Source organism: Leucopleurus acutus, assembly GCF_964270905.1.
Source record: "Leucopleurus acutus genome assembly, chromosome: 6".
In the NCBI taxonomy this organism is placed as follows: domain Eukaryota; kingdom Metazoa; phylum Chordata; class Mammalia; order Artiodactyla; family Delphinidae; genus Leucopleurus; species Leucopleurus acutus.
The window spans coordinates 48567277-48590739 of NC_139149.1; the positions used below are offsets into that span (position 1 = coordinate 48567277).

A 23463-nucleotide genomic window follows, 5' to 3' on the forward strand; every position below is an offset into this window, starting at 1 on the left:
AAGTAAGGACATTTCCCCTTCCCTACCTCCTCCCTACTTGCACCAAATCCCCTTCCCCTGTTCACTATGACCAGAAATTCAGTTAAATAAGGACATTTTAATTCTACAAGTCTCTAAGAGAGAAAATGTAAGTATCCCCACTGAAGCAACACTTTGGAATAAATTTATGTTAAGTTGCAAAGTAGTGATATCAACTACTCCCCACAGTGCACTTTATAGAGACTGAGGTGGTAGCAAAAGAGAGTATCCATCATCCCTGCAGATCGCAGCCCTGCTGCGGCCATGGGCCAATGAAATCCTGTAGCATCAGCTCACCAGCAAGTAGAGGCTAGAAAAGTCTGTTCCTCCCACAAATACCATGCCTGGAACATAGATTTATACTGCAGGTGTCCTTGAAAGAGTCTGAACGAAGTTTTCCAATTAAACACCTACCGCATGCAGCCCAGCTGCCTAACTAACTTCTTGGCCAGAGTTACAGGCACCTGGGTCCTATCCTGAAGGAGGAAGTCTATCTCTGAATCCCAGTCAGCAATGAAGAGCACAGGCTTCTGCGCCCTCCGCTATCCCCAGGGAAGACTCTGCTTTCCAGGGATTCTCCTTCGGGACGTCTTTCACCCAGACCTGCCTAGAGAACCTTGTTGTCCCTTGGTGGTGATTTCTTCATTCTTTGATTAGCAAACCCTTGGCCATTCACCTCTGCCTGAATGGGAACCTGACTTGTGCCTCCCATTGTCTCATTTGGGATGGGAGCTCCCCACCCCCTGAATCCCCCCCCCTTCTTCTAATCATTGGACCCTAATCCTTGCCAATCCCTCAGTACCAATTTGCTCCTTCCTCCCCTGCAGGAATCTCTGCATTTCTATCTGCTCCAGTCACATGGTTTATGACTCTGAGAGGAAAAAAGGAGGGGGAGGGAATAGGAAAAGGAACCACTAGAGACAACAAAGATAAAAACTTCCATCCGCCTCACATGTTTTGCCTAGAGCCAGAACCAGTCCGTGACAGAGTTTCTAAATTCCATGCACGCAGCCAAAATTTCCTCCACAAGCGTTTCTAACTATAGCTTCTCTGTCTTGGCCTCAGGATCTTCTTGCAAACAGTGCCCCGCCAGGTTGAGACCAATTACCCTGGATTAGCCAGTTCTGCTGGGGCTTGGGCTCATGCCAAGCTCACATGCCAAAGTAAATAGAAGAGGGAGGGGGCACAGAATAAAGAGATCAAAGGGGCATTTCCCAGTTAAGACATCAGCACTGCTTTAAAAAGTAATAATAAAAATTAAAAATTTTTTTAAAAACCTATGTTTTTAAAATCCAATTCAAAAGTGTAAGTTCTTGACAAAAAAACTTTTCTTTCCACCAATGGCTATCTCACTTTTTTGTTTTGATTTGCTGTATTCACAGTATTAGATAGGTTTTATTTTCCCGTTACACACAAAAAAGTTTAATGTGTGATATCAGTAAGTTAATTATAAAATGTAAGGTGCTAAAGGAAATTAATACTTCATGATATGTTAGATGAATAAATGGAATGTTTTTAATCATAAGCTTATTCATCACTTTAGATTAATTCAGAATTATTTCCTTTTTATAGAATAATTTCTTCAGGAATAGAAATAACTCAGGCTTATTTAACATCTAATTTAAGAGAGGTGGTGTTTTAAAGTGGAAAAGAAACTAGACCAAGAATCCAAAGTTCTAAATTGTAGTTCTTTTGCTAACTGTGAACCTTTGGGTAAGGTCTCAAACTCTTCATCTATAAAATGCAGGAGTTGAACAAGGAGACTGCTCAATCGCTATAGTCCTTTTCCTGTTCAATAACTTGCTACACTGAGAAAAATACACTCATTCAAAAGACAGATTTTAGTTTGAGTGCTGCCTCTAACTTTCTTGGTGACTTTGAGCATTTACCCTCTCCTGTTTCCTCATCTGTAATAAAAAGGAAATGGAACAGATGGTGTCTAAGGACATTTCCAGCTCTAAAATTTTATAACAAAGAAAAATGTCTGGGGTGCATATGCCGCCTTCCATCTGCATGTAGAACTTGATGTTTTGCTCCAAGTAGCCTGAGAAGAATATATGTATTTGTAAAGCATTTCCCCAGTGTGCTGGCATATATGCTTATCCACATGAAGAGAGAATCTGAGGTCCCAGGGAGAAAAGCTCTTAAGAGCCTTTTATGTTTCACCTCTCTTCTAAGTACATGAGGTCAGGCTCTGGAATCCAGCATAAACTTTAATATTACTAGGCTTCATCCTAGTGACCTCTGTAGGCCATGAAGCAAAGACAACTATACTCAAATCTAGTCTTCACCTACTGTTTATAAATATACTGCTCAGGTCAAAAAGTGACTTCTTAAAACCTAAAAAAAGCCATTTATCAAATAAGCTTACTTTAAAATTTTGCTACATGAAAATGTGCTTAATCCAAATATAATTTGGGGTTTACAATTTCTGGATTTTTGTTAAAACGTCCTAGCTCTTCAAGTAAAGTATCTTTGCTTCAAAAGGAAGTCAAAGTTACAGCCACGGTGGTTTACAGAACATTTTCTGGTAGTCTTTGCTTTGTTTCAATATCTTGCCATGATTGGCTGTTGAAAGTTACAAAAAAGGAAGTCTTCAAGGCGGGGGATTTCTCAGTGGAAGTTCCCAGTTTAACTCAAGGGAGATCTCAGGACAGTTGGGGCGGCACTGCTAGAGACTCGAGGCAGAACTTCCAGACCCTGTAACTGCCTACTTCTTTAAAAGCAATAGTCTATGAAGGAAGCCTTGTAACCTGGAGAGGAGGTAATCAAAACTTTAGTAGTTCCTACCAATTCTCAAGCTAGCAAGTTGGCCTGGATGTCTTAAACTGAAGTGTTGCAGATTTGCTCTACAATTCCTTCTGTTAAGTGAGTAATTTATGACATGATTCAGTAATGCCTTTTATTCATTGCCACAGTTGGAAATTCAGCCTTTTAAAAATGGGGTCCCTAGCCAAGACTAAAGGAAAAATTTTTAAACTGTGATCTTTTTGCATTCTTCTCAACTTTTAAGGTAGAATTTATGTCTTTATTTGAAATGATTTTTTTTAAGTTTATATCTGGAATATAGCCTTCTCCAGTGAGTGGTTTTTATAACATAAGACTTAAAAGATATATATTTAGCATAAGTTAAGTTGCATACCGCTTACTAGGTTGAAAAGTAAATACTGTATATATTCATACTTTTTTTGGTTAAATTTTTAAAGGTCAATTCTGGCCTGATCCAGTGTGTTCATTCAAACATTAACTCACATTTACTATTTTTCTATCTTCTAAGAAACACATGTTTATGAATATTTCTTTACAGTAAAGTATTAACCTTATAGAAAACTTGGCATTTCCTACCTTCGAACATTTAAATTTACACAATAATAGCAATCCAGTCTTATTCTATTATCAATTGGCCTTTATTTTCACAAAAAAATGAATATTAAAGATAGTATAGTATATTCTCAAGAATAAGTAGATAGTTCAAAAAGATTAAAACTCAAGGATCATTACTATTGTTATATTAATAGCTGCCATTATTGAGTGTCTGCTACAGGGAAATGGTCACAGGATCTCCCAGCTAGTAAGTGGTAGAGCCAGAGCTTAACCATAAATCCACATCATTTCTTTTTCCATGGCTCTCTGTTACCACTGCCCTGCCTTCTTACAATACTGAAAAAGTATTTTGAGTTATCTTATCTAAACTGCAAACGGATGGGGGGAAAATGACAATACTTGGCCAAGATCACAGAGAAGCCAAGTCATTCATAGAAGCTTAGAATTCATTCCTAGGTCTTCCTTGTCCTCACTTGCCCACCCCATCTCCTCACTCCCTCCAGGGCTCACTTCCACCTGGGCACAGGTGCACACATTAGTCTGCCTCCATGCAGAAGGGGGGACCTATGGCTGTATACCAGGTCTAACCTGACTGAAGTTCCTGCTAGCAGCCAACTAGAGAAACATCCAATTATTTCTCTTAAACACTTATGACAATGAAAGAGATGGCCAACTGGAAGATTTAAAATAAATATGTTAAATTCCTCCCCAAAAGAGCTGGTTGGAACTTCATGAAACTTATGCACTAATTTGAAGAAAATAATTATCCTTACAGGAGAGAACCTTACTGTCTGCAAACATTCTTTCTCTCCATGTGTTAAGGCCTCAGGAAACATAGGTTGTTTGTTTATTATAAAATGTATTCCAATATATTTTATCTTCTTCATGTGTGTCATAGGGATGCTATCTTGATAGGGGTATTATTTCCACTATATTTTCTAACTAATTACTGCTGACATCTAGGAAAGTTCTTGATAACATAATTTTATCTTGCATCCAGTCATTATATTGATATTTTATTTATTTCTAAATTATTCTAAATTACTTTAGGTAATTCACATGCAAAGCCTAGATAGGAAGAATTTACTTTTTGTCTTCTTTTTTTCTTCTGGTGGTGACATTGGCCAGAACTTCTAGAACAGTGTTTAATAACAGAGGAGATTGCAGCCAACCTCATCATGTTCTCAGCTCAGTGGGAATTTCCCTAGTGGTTAACATTAAGAATGACGTAGGCTGTTGGTTTGAGATAAACACATTAATCATAAAGACCAAATAACTACCAAATATGCTTCTAACCTTAGTTTGCTAAAAGTGTATCAAGACTTCATGGTAAACTATATTCATTGTCTTTTTGATATCATCAGAGACAGCTGTATGGTTTTTCTACTTTAAACTATATAGTGCCCTGTTGTGACACAATAGAGTAATTGTATTTTTAAAAAATTACATGTTGTTAAAAATCATCCCTCGGTAATAAAAGTAGGTTTATAATTATGAAGTATATTTTGTTATTGCCCTGGTTAAGATAATAAATTGGTTGATCGAAGCAAACCAAACCTACACATTTCCTCATTTTCTCTTCAATCCACATGCTTAAACGCCTCTCCCCTATTATTTTGGCTTCACAATTCAGTTCACAACTCAAATTAACAGAAAAGAATGAAAACAATGTGGCATAGCCAAGGAACCCTATCAAGGCAGAGCAACCAACACTCAGACAAAGCAGCTGTTCCTACACATTGTGCAAAAATCTTTCTCCCTATTTTAACACTGCTAGCTGCAGACCACAATTCAGTTACAACCAACAGTGGTGTGCAAAATGTGTGTCCAAATTGATTTATCTTACACCGATTTATATTAAGAAAATACATACTGAAAAAGAATTAATGAGAATTTTTGCATTCCTATTCATAAGTGAAATTCATCTGTATTTGTATTTTCTGATAAAAATACCAAAACTCTCCATGTTCTAAAAAAATTTCGTGGGACTTATCGGCTCCTTGAAATGTTTAAAGAGCATATCTTAGCACTCTGTCCCTGACACGCACTTTTGGAAGTAATTCTTTAAAAGCTTTTCAACGTTTTCTATTGTTATTGATCTATTCAGGTTTTATGCCATTTTTTCGCACAGTTTAGGTTATTTGTTGTTTATAAATAAAATTTTATCAAAATTTTCAAATGTATTGGTATACATGGTATTGTAATTTTTACCATCTCCATAACCATATGGATAGCCCTTTTTGTTATGTTTTCTCTCTCTTTTTTTCCTGATTGGACATGTCAAAGGGTTAATCTCTTGGATGTATCTCATTTATGGTTAGCTCTTTTTTAAATAAATAGTTTTTGCTTTTATCTTTATTACTATTTTCTTACTGCCTTTCCTTCCTTTTAGATTATTTTACTTTTCCCTTCCTCAGTTTTAGATTTGGTTGCTTGGTTCATTTATTTTTTTTCTTTCTTATTTTGTAATGAAAGTATTTAAGGCTAGGAATTTTCTGAGTACCATTTTAACTGTTCTTACACGTTTATATCATTTTCACATTATTTCATTATTATTTTATGTTTTTCTAACTGCAGTTTTATTTCCTCTCTGATCCAAGAGTTATTTAGAACAATAAAGGTTTTTCTTGTTTTTTGGATTTTTTTTTTACCTAACAGACTTTATTTTTTTCGAACAGTTTTAGATTTAGAGAAAAAATGAGTAAACACTACAGAGAGTTCCCATGTACCACCCTGCCTCTTCCCCCGCACCCCTGCTCCCCAACAGTTTCCCCTGTAATTAACGTATTAGTGTATGGTACATTTGTGACAATAGAGGAACAATATTGACACATTTTTATTAACTCAGTTTATAGTTTATTCAAATTTCCTTATTTTTTCCTTTTACAAAAATTGAGGTAAAATTCACATAACAAAGTTAAACATTATAAAGTGAACAATTTAGTGGTATTTAGTCCACTCACAGTGTTGTGCAACCACCACTTCTATCTAGCTTCAAAACATTTTTCCCAAAAGGAAACCCTTTACCCATTAAGCAGTTGCTCTGCATTTCCTGCTCTCCTCAATCCCTGGCAACCACCAATCTGTGTCCTGTCTATATGAATATACCTATTCTGGATATTTCACATAAGTGAAATCATATAACCTGTGACTTTTTCTGTCTGGCTTTTTTTCACTTAGCATAGTATTTTCAAGATATATCCATGTTGTAGCATATGTCAGTACTTCATTTCTTTTATGGCCAAGTAATATTCTGTTGTCTATGTATACACCATTTATTTATCCATTCATCTATTGATGGACAGGATAGTTGGGCTGTTTTCACTTTTTGGCTATTGTAAACAGTGCTGCTATGACCATGCATTTACATTGTATGATTACCTATTTTTAATTCTTTTAAGTATATACCTCACAGTGGAATTGTGGGGTCACATTGTGGGCTAATTCTATGTTTAACTTTTTTTTTCCTTTCCTTTTTTTTTTTTTTTTGCGGTACGCGGGCCTCTCACTGTTGTGGCCTCTCCCATTGCAGAGCACAGGCTCCAGATGCGCAGGCTCAGTGGCCATGGCTCACGGGCCTAGCCGCTCCGCGGCATGTGGGATCTTCCCAGACCGGGGCACGAACCCATGTCCCCTGCATCGGCAGGTGGACTCTCAACCACTGCGCCACCAGGGAAGCCCTATGTTTAACTTTTTAAGTAACTGCCAAATTGTTTTCCACAATGACTGAACCATTTTACATTCCCACCAGCAATGCATGAAAGTTCCAGTTTCTCCACATTCTTGCCAACACTTGTAATTTTCTGGGGTTTTTGTTTTGTTTTGTTTTTTGTTTTTTGTTTTTGGCTACGTTGGGTCTTCATTGCTATGTGCAGGCTTTTCTCTAGTTGTGGCAAGCAGGGGCTACTCTTCGTTGCGGTGCACAGGCTTCTCATTGTGGTGGCTTCTCTTGCTACGGTGCACAGGCTCTAGGCGCGTGGGCTTCAGTAGTTGCAGCATGCGGGCTCAGTAGTTGCAGCACACAGGCTCAGTAGTTGTGGCAGGTGGGCCCTAGAGCGTGCAGGCTTTAGTAGTTGCAATGCATGGGCTCAGTAGTTGTGGCTCGCAGGTTGTAGAGCGCAAGCTCAGTAGTTGTGGCGCACAGGCTTAGTTGCTCCACAGCATGTGGGATCTTCCCAGACCAAGGATCAAACCCACGTTCCCTGCATTGGCAGGCGGATTCTTAACCAGGGAAGTCCCCTTTCTGTTTTTTAAGTTATTATTATTATAGTCATCCTAATGGATGTTACATGATACCTCATTGCGGTTTTGATTTGCATTACCCTAATGACTAATGATGTCAAACGTCCTTTCATGTGCTTTTTAGCCAACTGTATAGTCTCCTTGGAAAAATGTCTTCAAGTCCTTTACCCATTTTTTAATTGAGTTGTCCTTCTGTTGTTAGGCTAATATAATAAAAGAGTTCTTTATATATTCTGGATACACGACTCCTATGAAATACATAATTTGCAAACATTTTCTCCCATTCTACAGATTGCCTTTTGATAATGTCTTTCAATGCACAAAAGTTTATTTTCAAAAATTTTTAGAGTCCAATTTATTTTTTTCTTGATTGTATTTTTTTGTTTATGATTTTGGTATCATACCTAAGAATCCATTGCCAAATTCAAGGTCACAATGATTTACGTCTTTTCTAAGTTGTATAGTTTTAGCTCTTGTATTTAGATTACTTTTTCACTTTGAGTTAGTTTTTGTATATAATGTGAGATAGGGGTCCAGTTTTGTTATTTTCATTATGGATATCCGTTGCTCCAACATCATTTGTTGAAAAGACTATTCTTTCTCCATTAAATGGTCTTTGTACTCTGCTCAAAATCAATTGGCCATAGATGTAAGGGTTTATTTCTGGACTCTCCGTTCTATTCCTGTGATCTATATGTCTATCTTTATGCTCTTATCACACTGTTTTGATTACTGTAGCTTTGTAATGAGTTTTGAAATGGGGAACTGTGAGTCCTCCAACTCTTTTAATTTTTTCAATATTCCTTGGTTATTTAGGGCTCCTTGCAATTCTACATGAAACTGAAGATTGGCTTTTTCATTTCTGAAAAAAGTCATTGGAATTTTGATACAGATTACATTAAATCTGTAGATCATTTGGGGAGTATTGCCATTTTAACAATTTTAACTCTTCCAATTCATGAACACAGGATGTCTTCCCTTATTTAGGTCTTCTTTCATTTTTTTCAGCAATATTTTGTAGTTTTCAGTGTACAAGTCATTTGCCTCTTTGGTTAAATTTATTCCTAGATATTTCATTCTTTTGGATGCTATTATAAATTAAGTTGTTTCCTTAATTTTCTTTTTGAATTGTTCATTGATAACATATTGAAACCAACTGATTTCTGAGTGTTGATCTTGTATCCTGCAACTTTGCTAAATTCATTTATTAGCTCTAGTAGCTTTCCTGTGGATTGTTTGGGATTTTCTACATGTAGGATAATGTCATTTGCAGATATAGTTTTACTTCTTCCTTTTTAATTTAGAGGCCTTTTCTTTTTCTTGTTTAATTGCTCTTGCTAGAACTACCATGACAATGTTGAATAGCAGTAGTGAAAAAAAGCACCCTTGTCTTGTTCCTGATCTTAGGGAAAAATCTTTCAGTCTTTCACCATTGAGTATGATGTTAGCTGTGGGTTTTTCATAAATTCAGAATGTCTTAATTTCTCCTTCATTTTTGAAGAATGGTTTTGCCGGATATAGAATTCTTGGTTGGCACCTATTTCTTTTTTTTCCCCAGCATTTTAAATATGTCATCCCACTGCCTTCTGGCCTCCATGATTCCAAAGTGAAATTGGCTGCTAATCTTACAGAGGATCCCTTGTAAATAAAGAGTTGCTTCTCTCCCGCTGCTTTCAAGATTCTCTCATTGTATTTGGCTTTCAACAGTTTGATTATAATGTGTCTCAGTGTGAATCTGAGTTTAGCCTACTTGAGTTCACTGAACTTCTTGAATGTACAGATTCAGTCTTTCATCAAATTGGGAAGTTTTCAACCATTATTTCTTTAAATATATTTTCTGCTCCTTTTCTCTCACCTCTCCTTCAGAACTTCCATAATGCATATTTTGGCTTACAAGATGATGTTTCATAGGCCTCTTAGGCTCTATGCACTTTTCTTTATTCTTTTTCCCTTTCTCTTCCTCTATCTAGATAGTTTCAATTGTCTTATAATCACATTCACTGACGTCTTCTGCCTGCTCAAATCTGTTGCCTCTCTAGTGAATTTTTCATTTCACTTATTGTACTATTCAGCTCCAGAATTTCTATTTGGTTCCTTTTTACAATTTCTATCTCTTTATTGATAATGTCGTCTTGTTCATACAACATTTTCTGATTTCCTTTGGTTTTTTTGGTCCACAGTTTCCTTTGGCTTTTTGGGCATATGTAAGACAATTGATTTAAAGTAAGAGATTTTCCTAGTAAGTACAATCTCTACACTTCCTTAGGGTGAACTTTTAAAGACACTTTAAATGATAATTCTGACTACTTACTTAAATTAAAAATCAACTGCATATAGAACGACCTACTTAAGTTACAGATATTATCTATACAACATGGGTTTGAACTGCATGGGTCCACTAATACGTGGATTCTTTTCAATAAACATGTACTACACGATCTGCAGTTGGTTGAATCTGCAGTTACAGAACCATGGATATGGAGGGCTGACTGTAACATTATATGTGGATTTTCAACTGCATAGGGGGGTTGGTGCCCCAACTCTCTCATTGTTCAAATGTCAACTGTATTAGCTAATATTTATTGAGTTCCTCCTATAATCCAGGCCCTGTTCATATATTATCTCACTGTACACATACACATACACACAAAACTTTTTTTTTCTTTTGTGGTACACGGGCCTCTCACTGTTGTGGCCTCTCCCGTTGCGAAGCACAGGCTCCAGACGCGCAGGCCCACCGGCCATGGCTCACGGGCCCAGCCACTCCGCGGCATGTGGGACCCTCCCAGACCGGGGCACAAACCCGTGTCCCCTGCACCGGCGGGCGGGCTCTCAACCACTGCGCCACCAGGAAAGCCCCACACACAACTTTTGAGGCCAGTATTATAATCTATACTTGACAGGAGAAGAAACTGAAGCTCAGGGTTGGTCATATGGTTAGTAAATGACAATACCAACATATGACTGGGGCAATTTTAATGAGAACTCTCATTTATAGCCTGCTTGCATTAGCCTATGTCAGCTTGAGTTTGCCTTTGTGAGGGCAATGATCATCTAGGCCTCAGACTGTGTTACAAGTTTCTTTAATATTAGTTGTAATAGCCATCCTAACTTCAGAAACACCCAAATATGTGTCTTGGAATTTCAAGTGTGAGGCATGTCATAAAGGGGAAAGGACAGGGTGAAATAGGAGCCCATAGTTCTAACCTGGAAGAGAAGTCAAGTGAGGCCCTGCCTTGAATCAGACCATTCAGCTGAGGCCTTAATAGACCAAGCAAAATGTGAGGGAAACATGTTCTAGTATGAGGAAAACACACTAGCAAACACCTGAAAAAGACAGAACACGGAGCATTTGAGGTGTTGAAAGAAGCCAGAGGAAGAGGCAGGATATGAGTCTAGAGAAGTAAGAAGAAACCTCATACTATGTTTAGAGTTTGGATTTTATTCTAAGGTTAATAGAAAGTGACTTTAGGTGCTAAAGGAACATAATAAAATTTAGAATTTGACAAGAGAAAAAGTTAGGAGAATAGTTAGGAGATTGTGTGGTAAATATGAATTTGATGATGGCCTGAACAAGGGGTGTCAATAGAGTCAGAGTGTGACAGTGAGGACAGAGTTGACAATGAGAACAGAGTATATGCATGCAAAAACAATGTTGCAGAGGAGTGCTCACAAGAGTTACCTTGTTGGATGAGTTTTACATCTTCATTACATGAGCAATGTTTTCCTTTCTTTCTCCTCTATTGAGGAGCATGAAAAAATGGGGAATTCTATGGTGGTCCAATGGTTAGGACTCCTCGCTCTCACTGCCAAGGGCCAGGATTCAATCCCTGGTGGGGGAACTAAGATCCCACAAGCCATGAGGTGCAGCCAAAAACATAAACATAAACAATAAGCATATAATTTTTAATGGCTTTATTGGAGTATACTTGCTTTTAATTCTACTTGTAGTTATTTACCTTTATATTTTTTAAAAATATCTAAAATAATATATGTTCAATTATAATATCATTGTTAGAATGAGAGCCTATCATTTCCTTGTTTTCACATATAGAAGATAAGAAAATGAGTAAATTAGAACTTTCTCCTTCCGGCCACCTCTCTTCTACCCACTTGAGTTTTTGTTGCTATAATCAGGAAGTTTAGAACAAATTATTACTAAACTATTTATTTATACTTGGACCTTATATCTTAAAGATTACTTTTAATATTCTCATTATATTTGCAACAAGTTTTTACCTAATCTAATATTTAAATTATTTCAAATATTTACAGATATTTCTTTTATATCAGAATTTCACCTTTCTTAGTTTTTGCACTTTGATTCCCTTCTGACTAACTGAAGTGTATGTCCAGTTATTTCAGGACATAGATAAAATATCTCTGAACTATAAGGTATCTAAGAATGTCTTAGTTTTCCTTTCCTATGAAAATGATAATTTGAGTGGGTATAGACTTTGTAAGTCAAATCTTTCTCAGGCTGCTGTACATGTTATTCTATTCAGCTTCTGAAGTTTAATGTTGAAGTTAAGTTTATTTTTCATTTTTTTTCTTCCTTTGAAAATAGTTTCATTTTTTAATCTGTATTCTTATTGAATTTTTTCCATACTTTAGATTCAGAAAGCTTTCTCTCACCCCCTGATGACTAGACTAAGGCCTCTCCAATGTGTTTTTTGAGTACCCTATTCTTACCCTTATTGTTATGGTGTAATACCACATTGTATAGCAATTGCCTGTTTCTTGTATGTATATCATCCACAATAGACACTAAGTTCTTTTAAGGTAGAACTGTGACTTGGTAATCTTTGTAGCCCTAACTTTTAGCATATAGCAAGCACTCACAAAATGGTTCCTGAATAAATGAATGGATACATAATTTAACATTACAATCTTTATCAGGATAGGTCAAAATGTTGGGCTCTTTTCATTAATACATTTCAAAACTCACTGAGTTCTTTTCATCTCTGATTGTCTTATATCAAAGTATTACTTCGGATATATTCTGATATATCTTTAGTTGCTATTTCTGTTCCATTTACTCGGATCTCTTTTTCAGAAGTTGGAGCACTATCTTTCCACTATTACATTTAATGGTTTTCATCTATTTCTCCTTTCCATTCACATTTTTAGAGAGTTTTTCAAGTTTTTTCTCTAATCATTGATTTAACATTCTGCAGTATGGATTCCATTTTTTATTATGTTCAAATAATATTTGAATTTTGATGTTGCATGTTCTGTGTCCTTACAGCCTTAACTTACCCAACTTTGTTTTTATTTCTCCCTTCTTGTCTTAGCTCAATATCATGCCTTAGATTTCAACTCTTGTATCACAGAAAATACAAATTGGATTCTTTCCACTTACTTATGCTTCTGGCAAACCATTTTCTAGAGTGTTCATTTTCTCAGGATTTGGGGGGACTTTGCTCTTCTTCCTTTATGCAGCACAGTCTTTTCAAAGGGATGCTTTATCTTGTATTACACTCATTAATACAAGTATATTATATCTTGTATTAAACTCATTCCAAGGTTTGTGTAGCCCTTACTAACCAGAAGTGTGGATTTTATTTGGTTCTTCTCATTATCTTCCTGATTTCTACTAGCTCCTCAGCACAGATCTTGAGCTGGGAGACATAAAGACATGCATAGTTCACAGCTAACTTTTGGACCTAAAGCTAACATTTACCAACTTTGTCACTATGAATACTGGCCTGAGGCAGAGATCCCTCACCCTTATTGCCTGGTTGTTTTAATATGAAGAAGAGAATTCCTGGTTAATCAGGAAAAAATCATTGGTCTTTTCCTTGATACGAGCCATGTATGAAAAACTAAACTCCCAGAGAGTCAAACACACAGCTCTATCTGCCCAGGCCCTTCCATTATTTGCTTCACATATCCTTAGATACAGAGTATCACATCTGTCCACTCCCATTGGGATCATGTTGGTATACTCCAAACCAGAGCTCAAAAATATCAATAGATAAGAAAAACACATACTAATGGGGGATAATGGGGCAACAAGTTGTAAAATAGTACTTGAAGGTAACACATAGTAGTGGGGTTACTGTCCAATTCACTAGTAGGTGACATGAAGCAGAAGCAGATAGCTTTCTTACTATCCTTCAGGGTCACAGGTTTGCTCACCTTCAAACAACAAAGCTCATGTCCATTTCAGCCCTACAGTTCTTGCAAGTGGTGGAAAATCTTGTCAAATTCTGTCAGTAGGATGCTTATCAGCAGGGTTATAGCAACTCTGGAAGACTCAAGCCCAAGGTAGCAAGGCTTGGCAAGTGAGTGAGCACCTATTTCAGCCGAGTGCCCTGTACAGGGCACAGCCTCTCAGCCATATGCGCTGGGTCTGGTCATCAATCCTGCCTTTTGGTGCTATTATGAGTTCTCATATTTTTCTGATTTTTCATTAGGCATTTAATTCAGAGACTCTGAGACAAAAACAGCTAGTCCAGATGTCATCGTAAATCAGAAGTCAACCAGATTCTATTAATAGTGATATTTCACATCAAAGATTTGACTAAGACCATTGATGCATACCTGGCATTCCAAGTTAGTTGTAGTAAGTGTTTATACTGGCAGCTTTCCTTGTTTCTAGATTTATATTCAGAACTCTCAATAAAATATTAAGCAGTTTTGAAAACAGGTCCTGAAATAGTTTTAATAAAGCTGCAGTTCTCATTTTCATTCCACCCTACCCTCCAGTACTACTTGTTAACCTGAGGTATATAATAATATAAGGAAAATTAGAGTGAAATTATGTCAGTTTTAAAGAATTATTCCTCAAATGAATATCCCAACTCAATTCCTAACCTTAATAAAACATATTATATGTCATTTCTAAAAAATTCATCATCATTATAAAAAAAGGAAAATGTTTGACACTGTTTTAGCACAAACTCATCCACTTACCCCAGCATTTATGCATGTTTCAGACATTGGAGCAGTATGCAGCCACTTCTCTTCATGACTACAACATCATGGGAGTGGAAAGAGATAAAAATATATAGTTAAGAAATGTGTGTTTAATTTTTTCTTTCCTTATTTAAAGTGTTTAGCACTTTCATATTTCAAAATGCTCATGAATTCAGTTTTAGATTCTGAGTGTATTATTAAATTCTACTATTTAAATTAGAAATAGTCAAAGTAGCTCCTTCAATTTGCTCAAAAGCAGTGCTGGATAAGTTAGACTTTGTTAAAATTAAATTTTTCCGCTCTGCAAAAGACACTGTAAAAAGAATGAAAAGACAAGCCACAGACTGGGAGAAAATATTTTCAAAAGATACATCTGATAAAGGACTGTTATACAAAACATAAAAAGAACTCTTAAAATTCAACAATAAGAAAACAAACAACCCAATTTTAAAATAGGTCAAATACCTTAACAGATAGTTCACAAAAGAAGATATACAGATTGCAAATAACCATGTGAATAGATGCTCCACATTATATGTCATCAGGGAAATGAAAATTAAAACACAATGAGATACCACTACACTCCTATTTGAATGGTCAAAAGCCAGAACACTGACAACACCAAATGCTGATGAGGATGTGGAGCAAAAGCAACTCCCATTCATTGCTGGTGGGAATGCAAAATGGTACAGCCACTTTGGAAGACACTTTGGCAGCTTGTTACAAAACTAAATATACTCTTGCTCTACAGCCCAACAATCACGCTCCTTGGTATTTACCCAAAGTAGTTGAAAATATGTGCACACAAAAACCTGTGCACTAATGTTTATAGCAGCTTTATTCAACTTGCCAAAAGTTGAAGCAACCAAGGTGTCCTTCAGTAGGCAAATGGATAAATAAACTGTGGTACATCCAGACAATGGAATATTATTCAGTGCTAAAAAGAAATGATCTATCAAGCCATGAAAAGGCATGGAAGAAACTCAAATGCATATTACTAAGTGAAAGAAGCCAATCTGAAAAGGCTATCTACTGTATGATTCCAACAATATGACAATCTGGGAAAGGCAAAACTATGGAGACAGTAAAAAGACCAGTGGTTGTCAGAGATTAGGGAGAGGGAGAGATGAATAGGTGGATCATAGAAGATTTTTAGGGCAATGAAATTATTCTTGTATAGTATGATACTATAATGATGGATACATGTCAGAGTGTATAGAGTATACTAGTATCCTCCAGTATACTGTAGTATAATACTGTAATGATAGATACATGGCATTATGCTTCTGTCCACACCCATCAAATGTACAACACCAAGAGTGAACCCTAATGGAAACTATGGACTTTGAATGATAATAGTATGTCAATGTAGGTTCATCAATTGTGACAAACGTATCACCCTGATGGGAAGTGTTGATGATGAAACAGTCTTATGCATGTTTCAGGGTAGGGAGTATGTGGTAAATCTCTGTATCTTCCTCTCACATTTACCGTGAACTTAAAATTACTCTTAAAAATTCTTTTTTAAAATGTGCTGTACTGTCATGTTTAACTCAATTACTTATTACAAGAAAACTGTTCAACTGGTCATAATGCTATACACAAGAAGTTTCTGTTGTTTTTTTTTAAAAAGGTTTTTAAATTATGTTTTGGCTTTGACTTTAAAAAATAAGCCCAATATTCAAGTTAACCAAGTAGAATACACTGCAATTTGGCAAGTTTTTAAATTCTTGGACTTACTGGCCTAAGGAAAGAAGTATAAACATCCATGATTCAGAAATGTAGGGAGAAACTGAGGCAGTCAGAACCCCATCCTTCTGCTCTAACAGAGAAAAGATACTATCCTAGGAGGAGCAAGATCCTGGACTCCCCTGGGAGATAGTAGCTTCTAAGTTATATGGGACAGCATGACTAGAAAAAAGGAGCTCAAGATTCCAGGGCTAGCCTTGCAACTTTCAGGATGAATAAAGATTCTTGGATGGACTGAAGACCTGTCAAGGTATGGCTTAGCCAAGACCACTAGGACAGGAGTGTTACAGGAGTGTTCAGGAGTGTTCTCAACTTTGGAAATTTCATCAAGTCTATGGATACAGAGCTATGCTCTAGAGCAGGCTCTGCCTGACAACAATATACAGTACTCATGGTCATTTTAATCTTTACTATGAAATCACTATTTCAGCACCCTTAGTATGCTTGTGCTTGGTGATAAAGTCTTTTTCAAACACCATTAACCCTTGTCAGATATATGCAAAAATAGTGAGTTTTAAAAATAATGTTTAATTAAATAAATAGTAGGTCATCACCATGGAAGCTTCTGAAAGTGCTACATGCATTCACCCAGAACAGTTATGCTCCAGTCCATGTAGAGAGTCCCAGCCTTCAGTGCTCTCAGGAAGCTTCCACATGTGCTGTGGATTTGACTGCTCTTTTCCTGAAAGGAGTCCTCGGGATGACCTTGGTGGTGGGAAGGAGCCAGCATGACATGAGTGATTCCAGACAACACCTTTCATTTACAGAGCATTCTGAACTTTACCACGACTTTTGCTTACATTATGGATTGATTCTGCAACCATCCATCCAGTGATGTAGGTTATCATTGTCATTTGTCAGATTTTAGAGTATCAATGTTCAATAGGTTAAGCAACTTGCCTGAGGTAGTAGGTATTCGAGCTAAAACTTTTCTTGAGTTATCTGTCTAAACTTTCTATCTTGGAGAATATTCAAGCATGGTTAGGAAACGGAATAATGGGGAATCGTAAGTCATGGGAAATGTTAAAGGTCTACTTGCATGTAGCAATCATTCAACTTTAGCAAGTACTTTTAATGAAAGGTGTTACTAGTTGGGGGAAAACCAAATGTGTGTGTGTGTGTGTGTATGTGTGTGTGTGTGTGTAATTTTTCTCAGAGTGTGGAGTTTAATCACCTTAATCACATTCATATAGGGATATGTTGAAAATTCGGGTTCCTGGGCTTCACCCCAGTTGCTCTGAACTCTGGGAATCTCTAGGGGTGAATCTACGTCTTTAACAAGCCTCTCAGGTGATTCTTGCGTAATTCTCAGGTGATTCTCAGCTCACACACTGGGTGATGCTAGACCCTGTTATTTGTTGTTTGGCAAAAAAGCTAGCCAACACACTCAGGTGACCTTTAAACTTGACATTGTATGCCTTTCCGTGGCTGTGGTTTTCCCTGCGAGGAGGGGCGGGGCTGCGCTGGGCGGGGCTTGGATGAGCGGGGCTTGGCTTGGATGAGGGGCGAGAGTGGGCGGGGCGGGGAGGGGCGGGGCCGGAGAGGCCAGGCCCGGAGTGGTAGAGGGTGAAGGGTTAATGCTCCGCGCGCAGGCGCTGCCCTCTGAACTGGAACGGAAAACAACTTCCGGTTGGAGTCACTCCGCCGGGCGCCGGCGACCCGAGGTGTGAGAGAGAGGCGCGGAAGCCCTGAACTGTGAGTAAGAAACTTCGTGAGCTAGTTGGTGTGTCCGAAGCCGTCGGGCACGGCGACAGAGAACTTGTGTGTGTGAGCGACGCTGGCCGTATGGGCGCCGCAGGGAGAGAAGCCGAGGAGCTGCAGAGACAACCAGTTCTCAGAGTGGGGAGGGACTTAGTGCGAGAGAAACCACCTGGGTCCCCATCCCTGAGCGGACCAGGGAGGGGCTTTCCGGGCCCGCGACGTTAGCGCAGCAACGACGGACCCCGCTGCGACGGCAGCAGGGGAGGGATCCTGCCCGACTCCGCGTCGGCTGCTCTCGGTGACTTGACTTCTTGGCTAGCCACCGGGGAGGCAGGCCTTGCGATATCAGGGTGAGCAGTGGACCCCGCCTGGAGGTCCCAGCCTCCTTTGAGGACGCGGGCTGCCTTGCAGAAGCTAGTACTATCGTGTTACTCTTCCGAAAACTTCGTCGGTTCTTTCTGTTGTTTTTTCCCCAAGATTATTGCACAGTTTCTCTCTCAGCTTTCCTGTGGGGTGTTATCATAGCCTTGTCAATGAGAAGTTGGGTAACTTCCCCGAGGGTCACGGAGAGAATAGATGGCTGAGGCGGAAAGAGCAGAAGCAAACCCTGCCCCCAGTGGGAACCGGGCGTTAGGTGGAATCCCCAGCGCGGCGTAAACTGACTAGCGACGAGTTACGGGTGTCACAAGCTGTGCTTGTCACGAAGTGAAGAAAGAAGGGGGAAGACACTCAAACCAAAGAGTCTTTGTGTCTCTTATTATGCTGTAACAAGCAGAAGTAGAGCAGCCTTTGCTATGTCAAGTGTCATTTATCTCACAGATTCATTTGACAAGTTATATCTTAAGAGAGAAACGGTAGTAAAGGAAGTGAAATGACATGAAAGTGAAGGAAAATAACGTGATCTGCTTCCCTACCACGGTTGGAATACACATTTCAAATGAGAGGTAGCAGAGGAGCAAGCTCTGTATTCTGCTGAAAAATTATTTTGCCCCTCTAATTAGGGAGGGGAGGAGAACCCTAAAGTGATAGTCATGCATAAAGCAGAAAATGTAACTCCTTCACAGCCCTCTCCCCAACCACAGGTACTCCAACGTCTTCCACATCTCTCATGTGTATGTAAACATGTTGTTTCGCTTTCTTATGAAAATGAGATTATGTATGCATACAGTTCTATTATCTGGTTTTTCAGATGAAAAATATATAGTGGAAATCTTACCACATGTAGCTCTACTTTATCTTAATGTCAGCATGGTATTCCTTTGCCTGGATGTACCATATGTAGTTAACCATTTCTTGATATTGCCTGTCTATATATTTTGCTCTTGTTCTACAAAATTATCTGTATTTCATTAGGATACAGATATATTAATCCTCTGTGAACTATATGGCAAATATTTTCAAGAACTATCAGTCTTTGGTTTAAATGCCCAGGTTTTGTATCGCTTAAGAATGCTGTCCTTACTCAAAAATTATTAAAATATTTTCCTGTATTGTCTGTTAATTCTTTTTATAGTTTTGTATGCTTTACTCATTAAAACATATGAAAATTATTTTTGTACATTGTATAAGATAGGGTTTAGCCATTTTCCCTGAAATCATTTGCTGAAATCAATTCTTTCCCAACTGACTAGAAATACTACCTTAATATAGTAAATTTCCACCTGTACATGAGTGTTTTTTTTTTGGATTCTTCTGTTGCTGTGTTCTATTTGCCTCTTCCTATACAAATACCAATCTCTTTGATTAGGCACTTTTTAGTAATTCATAAAGCAAGTCCCTCTTCATTTGCCTTTTTCAAAATATCCTTGGTGATTGCGTTCTCTTCTCAGGTAAAATTTAAAATAAACTGTTTATGTTTCATTAAAACATAACTTCTGGGGGGGATTTTAGCCATCCAGTAATATTTTGTGACTGGTATGTAGATAATTTATATATCTGGCCAACTTTCTAAACTTATTGTAATAAATTTTTTCTCTTGAATTTTCTAGGAAAACAGTCATCTAAATATAATCTTATCTCCTTCCTTATACTTCTTTCTTTCTTTGGTTTAATAAATTTCTAGCTTCTCCAGAACAGTGGTGTATAATAACATTGATTCAGGCCATCCTTATCATATTTCTTAGTTTGTGGATGTTTTTACTGTGTCATCATTAAATATGAATTTTAGAGTAAATTTCAAATAATTTTATTTATCAAGGAAGTGTCTTTAATATTTCTAGCTACTGGGATTTTTGCAGGGAATGGATTTTGGATTGTGTCTGAAGTTGGGTTTTTTTGTTTTTGTTTTTTCTTTTGGTCTGTTTGCATTGGCTAGCACTTGGAGAACAGTTTTAACTAACAGATATTGAATGTTCATTTGGTCTGTATATTTCTTGTTGTCAGGATGATGTCTTTTCATTACTACTTACTAAACATTTTTGTCAGGAGTAGAAGTTGAGTTTTGTCATACGGCATTTTGGCATCTATCATGGCCTATCATGTGCTTTTCTTCCTTGACCTATTAGAATGGAAAATTGTTTTAGTAGATTTTTGGGGTTTTTGTTGTTGTTGTTGTTTTGTTTGTTTGTTTTTTAATTTTTATTAGAGTATAGTTGATTTACAATGTTATGTTAGCTTCAGGTGTGCAGCAAAGTGAATCAGTTATACATATATCCACTTTTTTTTTTTTTTAGATTCTTTTCCCATATGGGCCATTACAGAGTACTGAGTAGAGTTCCCTGTGCTATACAGCAAGTTCTTATTAGTTATGTATTTTATATATAGTAGTGTGTATATGTGAATCCCAATCTCCCAATTTATCCCTCCCCCCCTTTCCCCCTTGGTAACCATAAGTTTGTTTTCTGCATCTGTGACTCTACTTCTGTTTTGTAAATAAGTTCATTTTTACCCTTGATTTCTACTTTTTGAACCAACCTTACACTTGGTCATTGTGTAATATTTAAGCATATAGGTTTCTTTTCGGTCACATTTTTATTTAAAATCAGTAATTGAGTTTCATCTGTAGTTATCTTTTTACTGTTATCTTTGGCAGAGTTTGATAGCAAGGCTATGCTGATTTTCTAAAAAGAATTGAGAAGAGTTCCTTCTTTCTCTGCTCTGAGGTAGTTTAAATACAGCTTAAGAGCTCTCTATTTGAAGGTCCGAAAGAATTCACTCATGAACCCATCTGAAAGTACAGTGGACCCTTGAATAACACTTGGGGGTTAGGGGTGCCAAGCCTACCAACAGTTGAAAATCTGCATGTAATTTATAGTCAGCCCTCCGTGTCTGAGGTTCTGCATCCTCAGATTCAACCAACTTCAGATAGTATAGTACTGTAGTATATATTTAGTGGGAAAAAAATTCACCTGTAAGTGTATCCATGCAGTTAAAACCCATGTTGTTCAAGGGTCAATTGTACATTGTTCTTAAAAACAGCAGTAATATTCAGCAAAAAGGTCCAGAACTTTAAAAGGTCCAGAACTTTAAAAGGCGAACAAACAAAAACTCCTTAGAGTAAATCCTTATAAAAGAAAGGGTGTGAAACACCAATAATGTCAAGAAAGAAGAACTGCTGTACTGATCCTGGTTATTTTTGTCCCCCACCTTTCCCCCCCCCCCCCCCCCGTTCTGGGAAAATGCTGTAGGTAGACTGAGGCTGATAATAAAGTGTTTTACTGTTTTTTCTCTTCTCTACTCCAGTTTATGAAGGAAAGAGTGTTGCTTCTACATGGGCAAGCTCTCCTATGCCCTGAAAGAAACCAGGAGGGATACTCAACTGAGAAAGCATCAGTTTCACTTTGTTGTCATCAGCTTCCCAATTTTGCCAGGAAATTTCTTGCTTTAGAGGTAGTAACCAAGCTGACATTCTACTCTAGCCAAATCCCATAGGGGAGTTTCAAAAGGAGTGGTTGAGAACATATGCAAGCTCAGCATGCTTTTACTTATTTAATTTGAAGTGAAAATCAGTAGCACCGTCTAGGCATGTACATGGCCTCTGCACACACGTAAGAACAGGGCTGGCTTCTAAGGAATACAAACCATCCAACCAAAGCCCACCGTTTTACTCAGCTAATGGTTTACTGTTAATATGTGGATAGTATTGTATTATGTAATCTTTGGTAGAGTTACTAACTTTTATAAATGATTATTTTAAATATTTTTTGATTACTTTCAAGACTATTACCTTAGATAATGGAGTTTAGCAGTGTACATCTGTGAACTGTGGAGACTTCAAGACACTCGTGTTATTTACAGAAGAATACAGGCATTATGTCAATGCTTGGATATTTGAGTATCTTAAATTATCATCTATTAATCTAGAACAGATAATTATTGGCATAATTTGGGGGGCATGCCCTAAATAAATAAAGACTTGCATGTTTTTTAAAAGCATACCTATTATCTGTAAGGAAATGGTAAAAAATAGATAGCCTGTTGATGTAAAACTTCACTATTCTAACTACAGTTGATCCTTGAACAACACAGGGGTTAGGCATGCCAACCCTCTGCTCAGTTGAAAATCTGCATATATTTTACAGTCAGCCTTCTGTATCTAAGGTTCATCCGTATCTGTGGTTCCACCGTACTGGCAGTTCCACATTCAGGGATTCAACCAACCACAACTGAGCAATGCAGTGTTTATGTTTACCTTAGATGGGTAGAACATCACATGCCTAATTTCCTTTTTGGTGTTAATACTATTTAGTTTTGCACTTCAACCCATAGAATTTGATAAACAGTTTGAGAGAGGTCCTACTGGAGATAAAAAAGGAAATGAGGCAAAGCTGAGACTCATGGGTGTGGTCTTTGGCTATAAAGTCTTCTTTTAACTCTTAGAAGATAGCACAAAAAGTTTCACCAAGTTTTAACATCCAGCAAAGTGGAGAACCTGGTCTGGGGAGCTTTTGGTTTGATCAGTGGGATTGTCTTACCTTGTTTATCCTGATGCATTTAGCAATCCAGCTTATGAAAAAAATACAAAATCCAAATTCTGACACTACTGGATCTATTATATTTAAGTTTCTATTATTTTAGCTGCCTGATTGGAACATAGTAACAGTGTAGTGCAGTGTGCTATGGGTATATCCATAACCGAAGTTTACAACCTGGAAAGTGAGAACAGAAATGCAAGCTGTCATTTTGGGGAATTGGCTGCTTGTGTTATGGAACTTTCCTAAAAGTGGGAAATGATCGTAAGTAAATGTCAGGAGTGACAGTTCTCTTCCATTTCCTCTCTTCAGGCAAGGAAAACATACATACTTTGTAAGTGTCTTTAAAGGTTTACCTTAACCATCTAAGACAGAGGATGTTATTTTATTTATGTGTATATACTACATTGTTGACTTTTTTTCTGCTTTTTGCTTCTGTTGCTTTGTGTGAGTGAGGAGGCAAACATAGAGCTAAGATAGAGAAAAGACAGGATGTATCTCACTTACTCACCTCTTCGTTTGCTAAGATGGCAACTTTTCTGAGATAGAATATGAACTCTTATTATTATTCATAGCCCGAGGGGTTGGGAAAAGCAGG

General features: G+C 37.5%; 1 protein-coding gene across 3 annotated transcripts in view; it reads left to right on the forward strand.

Annotated features, from left to right (window-relative positions):
- Positions 1–17876: 17876 nt before the first annotated feature.
- TANK (TRAF family member associated NFKB activator) overlaps positions 17877–23463 on the forward strand; it is a 76842-nt gene continuing 71255 nt past the window's right edge. For 2 of the 3 annotated variants that reach the window (XM_082841271.1, XM_082841272.1), the window contains exon 1: positions 17877–17949. The gene's annotated coding sequence lies outside the window, so the exon portion shown is untranslated. The remainder of the gene's footprint in view (positions 17950–23463) is intronic. The other variant, XM_082841275.1, reaches the window with a different exon arrangement.